Here is a 15,359-nt window from a genome sequence, read left to right as displayed (position 1 = left end):
GTTTAAGAGTATTTTGGTGAAAAGTGAGTATAATACACTTAGGATAGGTTAAATGATCTGTTATTCACGACTTGGGGCTAGAGAAAAGACCAAAGAGCCTCTTTTAAAATTTTACTCGGACTGAGAAAATTTTTTGAAATTGGTCTACGGCGCGACGCAGAATTAACCAATTAAATAACTATACTACAATAAAAATATAAATTTAAAAAATTAAAGCGCACTAGCTTGTTTATAATCTCAATTAATGAACATATACATGTTATAATTTTTTGGATTTTTGCAAATGAAAACAAAACATATACTCCCTCATTTCAATTTGTTTGTCATATTTTGACTTGACATAAAGTTTAATAAAAGAAAAGAAAAGAAAAATATGAATCTTGTGTATGTCAATAATAGCATGTCACCATTTAAATATATTGTAATGGCATTGATGGAATGAAGGAGACGTCAATGATATTATGACAATATATAGATACACTGTGATGGTATCATGGAAGTCTAACTAAATAACTGAAGCAGACAACAATGATAGCATAACAGTAAATAGATATATTGTATTGGTATCATAGAGGTCTCACTAAAGGACTAAAGCACACATCAATGATAAGATGACGGTACAAATTGATATACTATGATGATATCATGAATGTCATGACCCTAAAATGAGGGTCATGATGACACTTGTCGCGGCGTACCTTCACAAGTAAGCCTATCCCCCTAACTGATGCAAAAAGAGAAAAAGACAGAAATATCCCAAGGTAAGACTTCTAAAATGAAGCCGAACCATATAAGTAATCATAACAACGCGGAAAAAACTTATCCAAAATACCAATCATGCCCAAAACCAGGTGCCAATAGTGTAAGAACTACTAATACAATTCAAGAGTCAAATACTTCAGAAAAATAATCACAAAGGATTAATATATGTCTTCGAATACTAATAAAGAAATAACTACTATAGAAAGATAGAGGTGAACTTTGGATGCATGATTGTCCATCCGCTACCTTGGAAGCTCCAACAATCGCCCTAGTCAAGCAAGTTGAGGCACACTCAAGCTAGGACCTGTACCGAAAGGGCACAGTAGGCATGAGTACGGTCCATTTATACTCAGTAGGTATCACAGTCCGACCAAGCAAAATAGTAAATAAAGCATACAAAATATACACTAAAGGCACGTCACTTGCAATCAGAAAATGTCTCACAATGGTAGCCCACATCGCTTGCGCTAACAGTTCTATGATATCCATATATAATACAACAACACACAAGATAGGGATACAAATATACACAATATCGTATACAAGTAGAAAAAAAGAGGGACATGTATAATCAAGATCATCAAGTACAATTAAAGGAAGATAGAATAATTAGATGTTAACAAGTCAAGATATAGAGCAAATAGGTAGAAGGCAAGTAAATATGGCGATTCAAACATAACATAAACACAATAAAATGGGTGCAATGTATATAATGATGATGATGATAATCCATGGTATTGGAACACAGCCTCAAGTTTGGAACACAACCTCAAGTTTGGCACATAGCCTTAAGTTTGGCATACAGCCTCAAGTTTGCCACACAGCCTCAAGATCACTAATATTCGCAACTCTTCTCCGGCATGATCCTTCGGAGATGGTCCATAAAATCCAATATCGAATACCAATATCTAGTATTCCAGTGTTTCCAGTATTTTCAACACACATACATAACATAAGACATAAATCAAGTACACATACATGACAACAAGTATATATAAAGCAGTAAAACAAACAAGTGAAATGATGCGTATGATGACATAAAAATGATGATGCAATGTTCACAACCATTCAAAATGAGTATTTCCACAACCCATCCACGTGATGAATTTCACACCCAATCCATATTCTGTATTTCCATAACCAACCACAATATTACAATTCCACAACCACGTGAGTCAATATCCACCCATTACTTCCATTTCATTCATGAATTTTCACATGTCTCATATACCGATAAGTATGGATATATTTAGGCATTTCAACAACACAATATAATTATTCATATGTATTCAAGGCTATCAACACCACATAGGACCCCACATGGTCACACATATCTCAATTTCAACAATTACATCACATATAGGCCCCCACACGGGCACAAAATATATATAACCATTTTTTATAATTAGTTCCCACCCTTAACATGCATTTTGTATCATCATTTACTACCCAGCCCAGTCTGAAAGAGTTAAGCCATAACCTAACTCGAATGTTGAAATCAGTCTGCTACACTTTGAAACCACAACCTTACTTTTCATGAACGATCCTAAAATCCACTAAAAATATCAAATATGAAATCTACGCATCAAAATAAAACCAACGACACTCATATTGACTACTTTTGATTTGGGGTCAAAACAGATCTCCGGAACAAATTTTCAAAAAAGAAGGTCAAAATCAAAACTTTACTTCAAAAATATATTTCCCATATTTTTAGAAATATACATCTAAAAACCCAATTCAAATCGAGTAAAATATGAGGTTCAAATTGAAGAAAAATCATTTTTAAACTTTACCGGGTAAAATCTTTGAAATCCGGGTTATAATCAAGAATCGAAGTTGTTTTAAGGGTTAAATTGATGAAAAACTAGTAATTATAAGATAAAAATATTATTCAAGTGAAAAGAAGTGAAATTGGAGTTTAAAATCAGGCCCTAAGATTTTTGGGTTTTTGAAAAATTAATCAAGAAATTACTAAGTAAAGGGTGAATTCTTACCTTAAATCCGTAATAAAACCAAGAAATAGGTGTTAATCTAGCTTCACAAGCTTCCAAAAACTTTGCTTTTAAGCTCGCACACTATTTTAGGGTTTAAATCCTAAGAGGCAAGATGAAAATGAGCAAAACGGGCTAAAAAGAGGTGAAAATCTGCTATAATAGCAGATTTTTCTGCAATATCAGTTTTTCTGGTCAATCAAACTTTGATGAGGTGCCCAAAATTCGTTCAGAATTCGATACATGCAAACAAACTATGCAACCATACTAAATTCTATATTCCAGACGTGATGGAGATATCAAATTTTCAAAAAAAAATATCATTTTCACAAAGTTGACCCTCGAAACCCGAAATCATAATTTTCTAAATCGAGGGTCGAAATGATATTTAAAAACCGTAAATCATACCAAATATGATATCACTCTAAAATCGACATTTCAGATATGCTGGAAAAGTCAAATTTTCCATCCGAGGTCGTTTCGATCAAATATGGATCCCACACCCATATTTTCAATTTTCCAACTTTCCAATCAATAGGTCAAAATGAGCTCGGGTGTACCAAAACCCGAACCAAAGGTCTACTTAGCCCAAAATTGATATTCCAGAGCTTCTGACGTAGTCCGTTCAGCCATCCGTTGCACAGATCAAAATATATCCCCATAAGTCTAAAATATGGCTCTCGAAGCCATCAAAAATCACAATATCGTATAAATGGTACCAAAATGCATCAAAAACCATGTCAATCACTCCCACACCCCAGAAATATGCTAATGCAACTACGAAGAGGGGTAAAATAGTCAAATCATACAAAATCACAAATTTCATCAAATTATTTTAGGTCGTTACATCATCCACCACTAAAAATCTAGTTCGTCTCGAACTAAGGCAAAGAAATACCTGAATCAATGAAGAGTTGAGGATAAGAACTACGCATATCAGACTAGACCTCCCAAGTAGCCTCATCTACAGGTCGATGTCGCTACAAGACCTTAACTACAGGGATCACTCTAGAGCGTAACCGCCTAACATTCCTTCCAAAATAGAAATCGACTACTCAACCAACGATAACCGCTCATCTAACTGAACTGACTCCTAACGAATGGCCTAAGACTCATCTGGAATATAACGACGAAGCATAGAAACATGAAAAATTGAATGAACAACTGATAGATCAGAGGACAAAGCCAACTCATAAGCCACATCACCAATAGTCCAAAGAATCTCAAATGGACCAATAAATATGAGGCTAAGCTTGCCCCTCCTCCCAAACCTCATCACACCCTTCATGGATGAAACTAGAAGGAAAAAATGATCTCTAACGCCAAATCTCAAGACACGAAGTCTACAATGAACATAGCACTTTTGCCTACTCTGAGGTGCTCTAAGTCTATCCTGAATGACCCAGACTTTATCCAAAGACTCACGAAGCAAGTCCATACCTTGAGGTATCACCTCTGCAACATCAAACCAACCCACTTAAGAGCGACAACGCCTACCATAAAATACCTCAAAAGGAGTCATATCAATATTGGAATGGTAGCTATTATTAAAATGCAAACTCTGCTAAAGCCAAATGCTGCTCCCAATGGCCACCAAAATCCATCACGCATAAGTGGAGCTATCCTCCAAAACTTGGATAGTCCGCTCTGACTAGCCATCAGTCTAGGGGTGAAACGCTGTGCTAAGATCAATTCGAGTACCCAACTCATTCTGAAAAGTCTTCCAAAAGTGAGATGTGAATACAAAACCTCGATCTGAAATAATAGACACTAGCACACCGTACAAATGAATAATGTCACGAATATAGATACGAGCCAACCTCTCAGCACTGAATGATACCTGAACTAGAATAAAATAAGCTGACTTGGTCAATCGATCCACGATGACCCAAACACTATCAGAACCATAAGATGTACGAGGCAAACCAATCATAAAATTCATGGTGATGTGTTACCACTTCTGCTTGGGAATGGGCAACCTCTATAGTAATCTACTACGTCTTATATGCTCGGCCTTCACATGCTAACAACATAGGCAACGAGCTAAAAAATCTTCTATATCTGAGAAGATCTCATAACGGACTCTATACAAGTAGTGCCTCCACAACTTCAAGGCACACACAACTGCGCACAATTCTAAATCATGGGTAGGATAATTTATCTCACGAGGCTTCAACTAATGAGATGCATAAGCAATCACCTTGCCCTCCTACATCAATATAACACCTAACCCAACACCTGAAGCATCATAAAAGATGGTAAAACCCACGCCCTCCTTGTGTAAAGCCAATATAGGAGCTGAAGTCAATAAATCCTTGAGCTTTTTGAAGCTCGCCTCACAAGCATTAGACCACTAGATGTAAATCTTTTTCTTAGTCAACTTAGTCAAAGAAGCTGCAATAAAATAGAAACCCTCAACAAAATACCGATAATAACTTGCTAAGCCGATAAAACTCCAAATCTCGGTGGGTGAAATATGTCTAGCCCAATCACGAACCGCGACAATCTTGGTTAGATCAAACATAATACCTTCCTTAGTCACCACATGACCCAAGAAAGAAACAGACTCCAACCAAAACTCACACTTAGAGAACTTAGATAACTCGAAAAAAATCTAAGAAAGGATGAGAAATAACACTGGTGTTACGAATATGATCCAAGTGAGATAAACATCCCCTCTCAACCAATTTATGAGCCTGAACATAAGATATAATCCTCATAGGACCCGAATGAATTGCATCCTTCTAAGCTATCCTTGGCACACCCGGCAAAGCTAAAGTCACAGTCTTAGCAAAATAATCTAAGACAACATGATAAGGAGCCAACCAATCCATGCCTAAAATAACATCAAAATCGACCATATCTAATACAAGCAAATCTACCAAAGTCTCACACCTGGTAAAAGTCATAACACAAGATCGGTACACCCGATCCACCACTAAAAAATCATCTACCGGGGTAGATACACAAATAGGCATGGCAAGAGGCTCACTAACAGAATCAAAACCTAAAATAAAATACACAGACACATAGAAGAAAGTCAATTCAGGATCAAATAACACAGATGAAGGTCTAAAACAAATGAGAAAGATATCTGTAATCACAAAATCAGAAGCCTCTACCTCAGGTCTGGCTGGTATAGCATAACACTGTCCATGACTACTAACTGGCTGAGTAGCCCCAACACCACCACCATGGGCTCTACCATCTTTATCTTTTGCACCTTTAATAGAACCCCTACCCTTCACAGATGAAGTAGGAGTAGCTATAAACATACGGTGAGAATAGTCCTTGGCCATATGGCCAATCTTATCACACACATAGCAACCTCTACGACCAGTCTCAACAGGAGAATGTACAACTGGGTCTGAATGGCTACCCTGAACTACTGAACTAGAAGATCCACCACCTGAGATCTATAAAGTCACCTGCACTAGCCTACCATGATATCCATGAGAACTTCTAAAATCTCTGCCTCATAAGATTTGACTCCTAAACTAACCAAAACATCGCGCTTTCTCAACACCTTCCTAAGATGCACTAAGAATACCCTATGTCATCTTAGTATAATCCATAATACTTTGAAAAAAATCCCCAAGCACAACTATCTGAGGCGTAGCCAACTGAAGAGAGACCTCCAAACTCTTCACAAACTTTTGAATCTTCTCAGACTCGGTGGAAATACTATCATAGAAATACTTGGACAGGGCATGAAACCATGTCACATACTCAGCAACTGTCATGGAGCCTTGCTCCAAATGATCAAACTCATCTCGCATACAGTCTCTCAAACTGAAAGGCAGAAATCTCTCTAGGAAAGCCTCGGTGAACTGATCCCAAGTCATCTCAGGAGAATCACAGGGTCTACAACTGACAAGCAATCTCCACTAATCTCTCGCCGCATCTCTCAACTGATAAGATGTAGTATAAGCCACACCATCTGCGCAAAAAGAGTGAAACATAACTCCGCACACAAGGTATGACAGAACTTCACATGATAAAGAATAAAATGAGAGAAATTTCCTAAAAATGTCTTATAGCCTGTCAAAGATAGATACAGACATCTACGTACCGATCCGCGAGACTTTACTAGACATCCCATTCTTACACCATTAAGACCAATGAAACCTATCTGCTCTGATACCAATTTATCATGACCCAAAAATGAGGGTCATGATGGTACTTGTCACGGCGTACCTTCACAAGTAAGCCTATCCCCCAAACTGATACAAAAAGAGAAAAATACAAAAATATCCCAATGAAAGACTTCTAGAACAAAGTCGAACCATATAAGTAATCGTAGCAATGCAGAAAGAACTTATCCAAAATACCACTCATGACCAAAATTAGGTGTCAATAGTGTAAGAACTACTAATACAATCCAAGAGTCAAATACTTCAGAAAAATAATCATAAAAGATTAATATCTGTCTCTGAATACTAATAAAGACATAACTACTATAGAAAGATAGAGGTAAACTTTGGACGCATGAATGTCCATCCGCTACCATGGAAGCTCCAACAATCGGCTGAGTCAAGAAAGTTAAGGCTTACTCGAGCTAGGACCTGCACCAAAAGGGCACAATAGGCATGAGTATGGTCCACTCGTACTCAATAGGTATCATAGGCCGACCAAGTAAAGTAGTAAATAAATCATACAAAATATACACTAAGGGCACATCACCTGGAATCAGAAAATATCCCACAATGGTAGCCCACATCGGTTGCACTAACAGTTCTATAATATCCATATATAATGCAATAACACACAAAAAAGGAATACAAATATACACAATATCACATACAAGTAGAACAAAAGAGGGACATTTATAATCAAGATCATCAAGTACAATTAAAGGAAGATAGAATAATTAGATGTTAACAAGTCAAGATATAGAACAAATAGGTAGACGACAAGTCAATATGACAATTCAAACACAACATAAACACAATAAAGCTGGTGTAATGTATATGATGATGATGATGATAATGTATGGTATTGGTACACAACCTCAAGTTTGGCACACAACCTTAAGTTTGGCACACAACCTTAAGTTTGACACACAACCTCAAGATCACCAATATATGCAATACTTCTCTGGCATGGACCTTCAGAGATGGTCCATAAAATCCAATATCCGACACTAATATCCAGTATTCCAGTGTTTCTAATATTTTCAAAACACATACATAACATAAGACATAAATCAAGTACATATACATGACAACAAATATATATAAAGTAGTAAAACGAACAAGTGAAATGGTGCGTATGATGACATGAGAATGACGATGCAATGTTCATAACTATTCAAAATGAGTATTTTCACAATAATACACGTGATGTATTTTCACACCCAATCCACATGATGTATTTCCACAACCAACCATAATGTTACAATTCCACAACCACGTGAGACAATATCCACTCATTACTTTCGTTTCATCCATGAATTTTTACATGTCTCATATACCAATATGTATGGATATATTTAGGCATTTCAACAACACAACATAATTATTCACATGTATTCAAGGCTATCAACACCACATAGGACCCTACCCGATCACACATATCACATTATATCTTAATTTCAATAATTACATCACATATAGACCCCCACACGGGCACAAAACATATATAGCCATTTTTCATAATTATTTTCCACCCTTAACATGTATTTTGTACCATCATTTACTACCCAGCCTAGTCTAAAAGAGTTAAGCCATAACCTACCTCGAATGTCGAAATCGGTCCGCTACACTTTGAACACACGACCTTACTTTTCACGAACGATACCAAACTCTACCAAAAATATCCAATATAAAATTTATGCATAAAAATAAAACCAACGACACTCATATTGACTATCTTTTATTCGGGGTCAAAATGGACTCCCGAAATAGGTTTCTGAAAAAGAAGGGCAAAATCAAAACTTTACTTCAAAAACATGTTTCCCATATTTTAAGGAATCTACAGCTGAAAAATCAAGTTAAATCGAGTAGAAAATAAGGTTCAAATAAAGAAAAACCATTTTAAGCTTTACCCGATAAAATCTTTGAAATCCGAGTTAAAATCAAGAATCATTGTTATTTTAAAGGTTAAATTGATGGAAAACTAGTAATTATAAGATAAAATATTATTCAAGTAAAAATAAGTGAAATTGAGATTTAAAATCAAGCCCTAAGATTTTGGGGTTTTAAAAAATTAATCAAAAAATTACTAAGAAAAGGGTGAATTCTTACCTTAAATCCATAATAAAACCATAAAATAGGTGTTAATCTAGCTTCCCAAGCTCCCAGAATTTTTACTTTTAAGCTCCCACACTATTTTTAGGGTTTAACTCCCAAAAGACAAGATGAAAATGAGCAAAATGAGCCAAAAAGAGGTGAAAAATATGCAATTTATAGCAGATTTTTCTACAACATCAGTTTTTTTTATCGATCGAACTTCGACGGGGTGTCTGGGGTTCGATCAAAGTTCGATACATGAAAACAAACTTTGCAACCATATAAATTCAATGTTTTGGACGTGATGGCGATATCAGATTTTCAAAAAAAAGATCGTTTTCACAAAGTTGACCCCCAAAACCCAAAATCATAATTTCCAATCCAAGGGTCAAAATTGTATTTAAAAGTCATAAAATCATACCAAACAAATCGACATTCCAGATTTGCTGGCAAAGTTAAATTTTCCATCCGAGGTCATTTCGATCAAATATGGGTTCCACACCCATATTTTCAATTTTCCAACTTTCCGATTAATAGATTGAAATGAGCTCAGGTGCACCAAGACCCAAACCAAAGGTCTACTTAGCCTAGAATAGATATTTTGGAGCTACTAGCAAAGTCCGTTTGGCCATCCGTCACATGGATCAAAAGATATCCTGATACAAGAAAGACAAGGGAACACGAAACAAATACCAAAATCAGTCCACAAGCTCAAAGAGCCGAGGACACTTTTGATGAACACACTCTGATTCAAAAACAAGAACAACAATACACGAGATAAGGGTGTGCTTCAACACCTAAGCAACCACTACAAACTAATATTATCAACACAAGATGAAGGACACAAAAAACAATAACAATATTATAACAACAGTCACGGGTTCCACAAGTAAGACACACAATGCTTATAAGATTACAATGAACAAAAGGATAGATAGATAGACTACATGAAGGAATAATCTTAAGAACCCAATAACATATCTACTCTTGGACCCTTAACACTACTCACAACAATTCACCTATCTCTTACGTTGGTACAAGAGGGACCTTGATCTCCCAAGCATCCAACATTTCCAAGCTTGAATCCAACACGAGTAATTACATACTCAAGTCGAAAATCCTAGTTACATTGTTTCGTCCAAGAGGCCTTTCTCATAAGAGAGAGTGTTTCAATGTTACAACTTTCAATAATCTTCAAAAACTAAGTAGTAAATGACCTAACATATTCTATTTATAGTAGGTTACAAAAATAGTGTGAAATGTCCAAAATACCCCTTAGTCAATTGCTTCACTTTAGGCGCCCTTGGTGTGTAGAATGTGGGCTATTTGGGAGCCTTTTTAGGCCCCTCTTTGCACTTCATTTGCACACACCAAGTCTCGTGTCCAACATACGCCCCCATAAGTCCATTTACGTGATCAAACTTGTATCATCCTCCCCTTCTTGAAAAGGATTCGACCTCGAATCCGTACCTTGTAAAATCAAGAGAAGACAAACAAGCACACATCCTCATGACATGAGGGTTAGGGTTAGCAAAATAAACACATCAATATGCCATGTCGGGGGGAGGGGGAGGGGAGGGGGACAAATTTGAAGTATATCCATGGGTCCTTTGTATTAAACATGGAAAGACTAGTACAAATATTACAACGGAAGTGGCTCTGATAAACATAAAAAAAAAATGAGCCTAAATCAAGAATAATCCTCTCCTATCCTAAGTTGGCACCGGGATCAAATGGTAGTCGTAACCAAGGGCTTAGGTCTCGGCCACTCCTACTTTCACCAATGGTGTCGTCCTCAAAATTAGGCATACCCTCTATATCACTATGGAAAATATCATGAGCACAAAGAGGGTAGAGAAAGGTGTCACACAAGTCAACTCCAATTAGGATGTCCTCATGTAAGTACTTACTAATTTCAAGTTCATCGTCACTAGTATGCTCAACATAGAAAACACACAAAGAAGGAGTAGATAGTATTTCTAGGCATGCAACTCTTTCTCTTTCATGAGAGTAGTCCCTACATAGACATAAACTATAATGGGCAGCAAAGGGACCACACTCAAGAAATAAAAAACAAAGGCCGAGACTACTCCTACCATACTCTAAGATGGCACCGGGGTCAAACAGGAGAAGTAGCCATGGGCATGGGTTTTGGTCATACTCTATTTCAAAAGGGTAACCCGCTCTTAGCTTCATACCATCACGGGCAGCCAAAGGGTTACGAGCAAAACCATTTTCACAAGTACAATCACAATTCGGGTTTCCTATACTTTCAAACAAATCAAGGTCATTTTCACCCGATTGATTATTTTGCATGCCCTCACAAGTTGTTGGTAACCCGTATACCAACGTACACTCACCTTGGTTTTCACAAGGTTCCACTAGTGTGTGAGCACTTTTGTCAATTGGTAATGAAACCTTGTTCAAGTTATAAGGGCTAGCACTAGGTAGACATAAATCATTCTTACAAGAAGAATTAATTTCGTCATCTAAAGGATCAACTAGTGCTTGCATTCTTACAATAAGTGTGTGGTCCTCACATGACCTAACATCACCAAGAGTATCACCATAGGGAGACTTAAACACCTCTACTCTAGGTAAATCCGCAACTACATCCAATTGACCACTACTAGCCACATCACAACATTCTAAACTTATAGGAGTGTAGGGTATAACATTTTTACCTCGTAGATCACACGAGCTATGGCCTTCCTCTTGACGTGTGTCCGGGAAGCCCACTTTCTCCCTATGACCTACCATACGATCCAACCTTTTATTTTCCTTAGCTAGGTCTCAGGACATAGTGTCAAGGTAGGCCAAAATGAAATTGGTGGCATTGTTGTCCATGGGTTGAGAGGTTGAAGCCCCGGTTTCCCTTGTAATTGTACCTAAAAAGAAAAAAAAAAGAAAAGAACAAGACTACAAGACAAAACACAAGTTAGTTTGAAACAACCTCACCACACTCTCACACACTTGATTGTCTCATACTTCGTTTCACAAGTGTTGAAAGCTGGCTTGTACTTCGCGAGTGATTGAGGGTCGAGTCTACTCTTGACCGGAATAGATTTTCGTTTGATTTGACTCAAAGAAAATTTGTTTACGGACTTGAACCAACAAGATACAACAAATTCACAAAAGATAAAAGCACACAACAACCGCTTAACACAAATGAACGAACACAAAGACTAACTAACAATCTAGTAGATGAGTACTAGTTTGCCAATTAGTATTGGAACCAACCAAATTAAAACTAAAGAACAACAAACGAAAACTACAAAATCTGAAATTTGAGTCAAAATTTGTTGCGTGAACTATAACTTAATAATGTGGCAGCCATGTATTGGTTGCGGTCTTTCTAACGAATTGTTATTCTCAAATGTTCATGTCTTGGTCAAAAATTTAATTTAGATTGGTGGAGTTTTGTTTTAGGAGGGAAAAAAATAAGTCTTGGAGCCTTTTCAATTTCAATACTTGACTTTTTCTTGTACTTCTACTTAAAACATGGTTCCTTAAATCATAGAAAAGTGTTGGAAAGTAGTTGAAACTTGATTGATAGGTCTTGGTTGGTTGTAGTGTCTTTCAAGACTAACAAATAATACACCCTTTTCCTTCAACTTTTTGGATTTAACATTCACTTTATCTTCAACAATATATGAAGGTGGTGATGAGCATCAAGAACAACAACAACAACACTAATAACTACAACAATAATCTCCAAGAACACCAATAATTTTTCACACGGCCAACCCCACAACAACAATGTCTCACACAGCCAAGACTATAACACTTCAACAAAATGTTCTTAGGCCACCAATTTATAACAACATTCACTTCCAAGCTTAAGAACAACAATTTCAACATCTACACAATCAACAATGTCACCAATACATGGCCAAACATGAAGCCACAACAACAATGCCAACACAATCGGCTAAGTTATGTTCACAATAACAAGATCAACATTTCAAGCTCAAATTTAGATTTAGACTCAAGAGCGTTAGATATGAAGAAAACTAATACTAAAAACAACAAAACAAGTAAAAATCTCAGCCAAGACACAACATAACATAATTTTTGGCCAAGAACACAAAGACGGACAGATTTGCTTCTTTTTGATTTTTCATTTTTCTAACACCTTTTTTTCTATTTTTCTAACAAGCAAGCCCAAGATTGATCTTTTAGGAACAATATCAAGCCATGCTTTGATACCAAATGATACAAGAAAGATAAGGGAGCACAAAACAAACACCAAAATTAGTCCACAAGTTCAAAGAGTCGGGGACCCTTTTGATGACCACACTCAGATTCACAAACAAGAAGAACAATACACAAGAAAGGGGCGTGCTTTAACACGTAAACAGCCACCACAAACTAAAATTATCAACACAAGATAAAGGACACGAAGAACAATAGCAATATTATAACAATACTCACGGGTTCCACAAGCAAGACACACAACGGTTAAAAGATTACAATGAATAAAAGGATAGATAGATAGACAACATGAAGGAATAATCTTAAGAACCCAAAAACATATTCCGCTCTTGGACCCTTAAAACTACTCACAATAATTCACCTATCTCTTACGTTGGTACAAGAGAGACCTCGATCTCCCAAGCGTCCAACGTTTCCAAGATTGAATCCAACACGTGTGATTCCACACTCAAGTCGAAAACCCTAGTTACATTGTTTTGACCAAGAGGCCTTTCTCATAAGAGAGAGCGTTTCAATGTTGCAACTTTCAATAATCTTCAAAACTAAGTAGTAAATAACCTAACATATTCTATTTATAGTAGGTTACAAAGTGTGAAATGTCCAAACGATCCCTTAGTCAATTGCTTCACTTTAGGTGTCGTGGGCTATTTTGGAGCCTTTTTAGGCCCTCCTTTGTATTATATAGGGTGCGCATGGAAGGGTGATACTATATCAATGTATAGATATTGTGATGATATACTGATGAATGTCTAGAAGGCATAAAGAAGTCCTCCATGATATCATGATAGTATATTCTCTTCAACTTGTTTCAAAATTTCACTTGGACCCCTAAACTAAGGCTGGTACCTATCAAACATCTCTATTTCTTAAAATTGATACCTTTTAGGCACAAAATGCTGATTTGGCATGGAAAGTGTGTTACACTTGAGCACGTGAATCGAAGAGTAAATAATATTTTACTTTTTTTAATTAAAAATTTATACTTAAATAATTTTATTAATATAATTTTTAATTATCATAATTTCTTAATTTAAAAAATAAATGAAAGAAAAGCAAAACCCCCCATTATCATCGTCTTCACACACCCAACCCCCCCCCCCCCCCCCCCTTTTCTTCCCCCCCCCCCCCCCCCCCCCACTCTCCCCGTATCCGTTGCTAGTTGCAACTTTGGCTAACTCCTTTAGCCGTCTTTGTTTTTCATTCAAATTTTCTAAGAAATGCATTTTCTGTCGAGACTCGCCAAAAAATTAACTCCAAAATTTTAAGATTATTTGAATTTACACGTTTATGAGCTTAAATAAATCAAGCCCAATATAAAGTTGCAATCATCTGATTCAACCAATAAGACTCTAAATACCCTTTTAGGTAAAAATCTCTCCCATTTCAAAATTGAACTAGATGCAACTGCTGCAGATCCCCTGTTTCCTTATTCTTGTTCTCTGTTTCTCAAGTCGTATATCTTGTCGATACAAATTCAACGCAAAGAACCTCATCAAAAAATTCCACCCACAGCTTCAGTAATATAAAAAAAACAACAACGATCACTGTACATCCGATATTAGAGCAATTAGCCTGGGCACAAATGATTATTTCCCAAGCTCGTTTGAGTGAGATTCAAAGTGGCGCTCCAATTGGCAGAGGGAGGGGGGGGACTTGTTTTTAATTTTATTTTTTTAAAATTTTATAATTACTTTAATAATTATTTGGGCCCTCAATACCACATGCCACTTTTTAATTGGTTGTATTTTTTTTAATGTCACCGCAAGTGTGTTACACACACTTGATAATTTTTACTAAATATCCGAAAGTGACTAATAGGAATAATTTTCTATACAGTATAAGTGTTAAATAGATACCAGTCTTAGTTGAGGGGTTCAAGTAAAATTTTGAAATAAGTTTAAGGGGCTATCGATGACTTAAGCCTAGATATAATGTGAAGGTATACTAAAGAGTTTCTTGTTGAAGGACTGAAGCACTCTTCCATGATACTATGCCATCTTATAGATATAATATGATAGTATCCTGGAGGTCTGTATAGTATCAAACTGAAGGATTGAAGCATCCCTCCACAAAAAAGTGAATAAAATTAGATTATTGAGAAAAAATAAAAATAAATTGAAAAATAAGAAATAAATGAAAAAAAAAAGTCAAATTGAGT

The sequence above is a fragment of the Capsicum annuum genome, chromosome 11 (assembly GCF_002878395.1).
Source record: "Capsicum annuum cultivar UCD-10X-F1 chromosome 11, UCD10Xv1.1, whole genome shotgun sequence".
Lineage (NCBI taxonomy): Eukaryota > Viridiplantae > Streptophyta > Magnoliopsida > Solanales > Solanaceae > Capsicum > Capsicum annuum.
The sequence above is the reverse complement of the archived record's forward strand: the minus strand, read 5'-3'. Positions refer to the sequence as shown.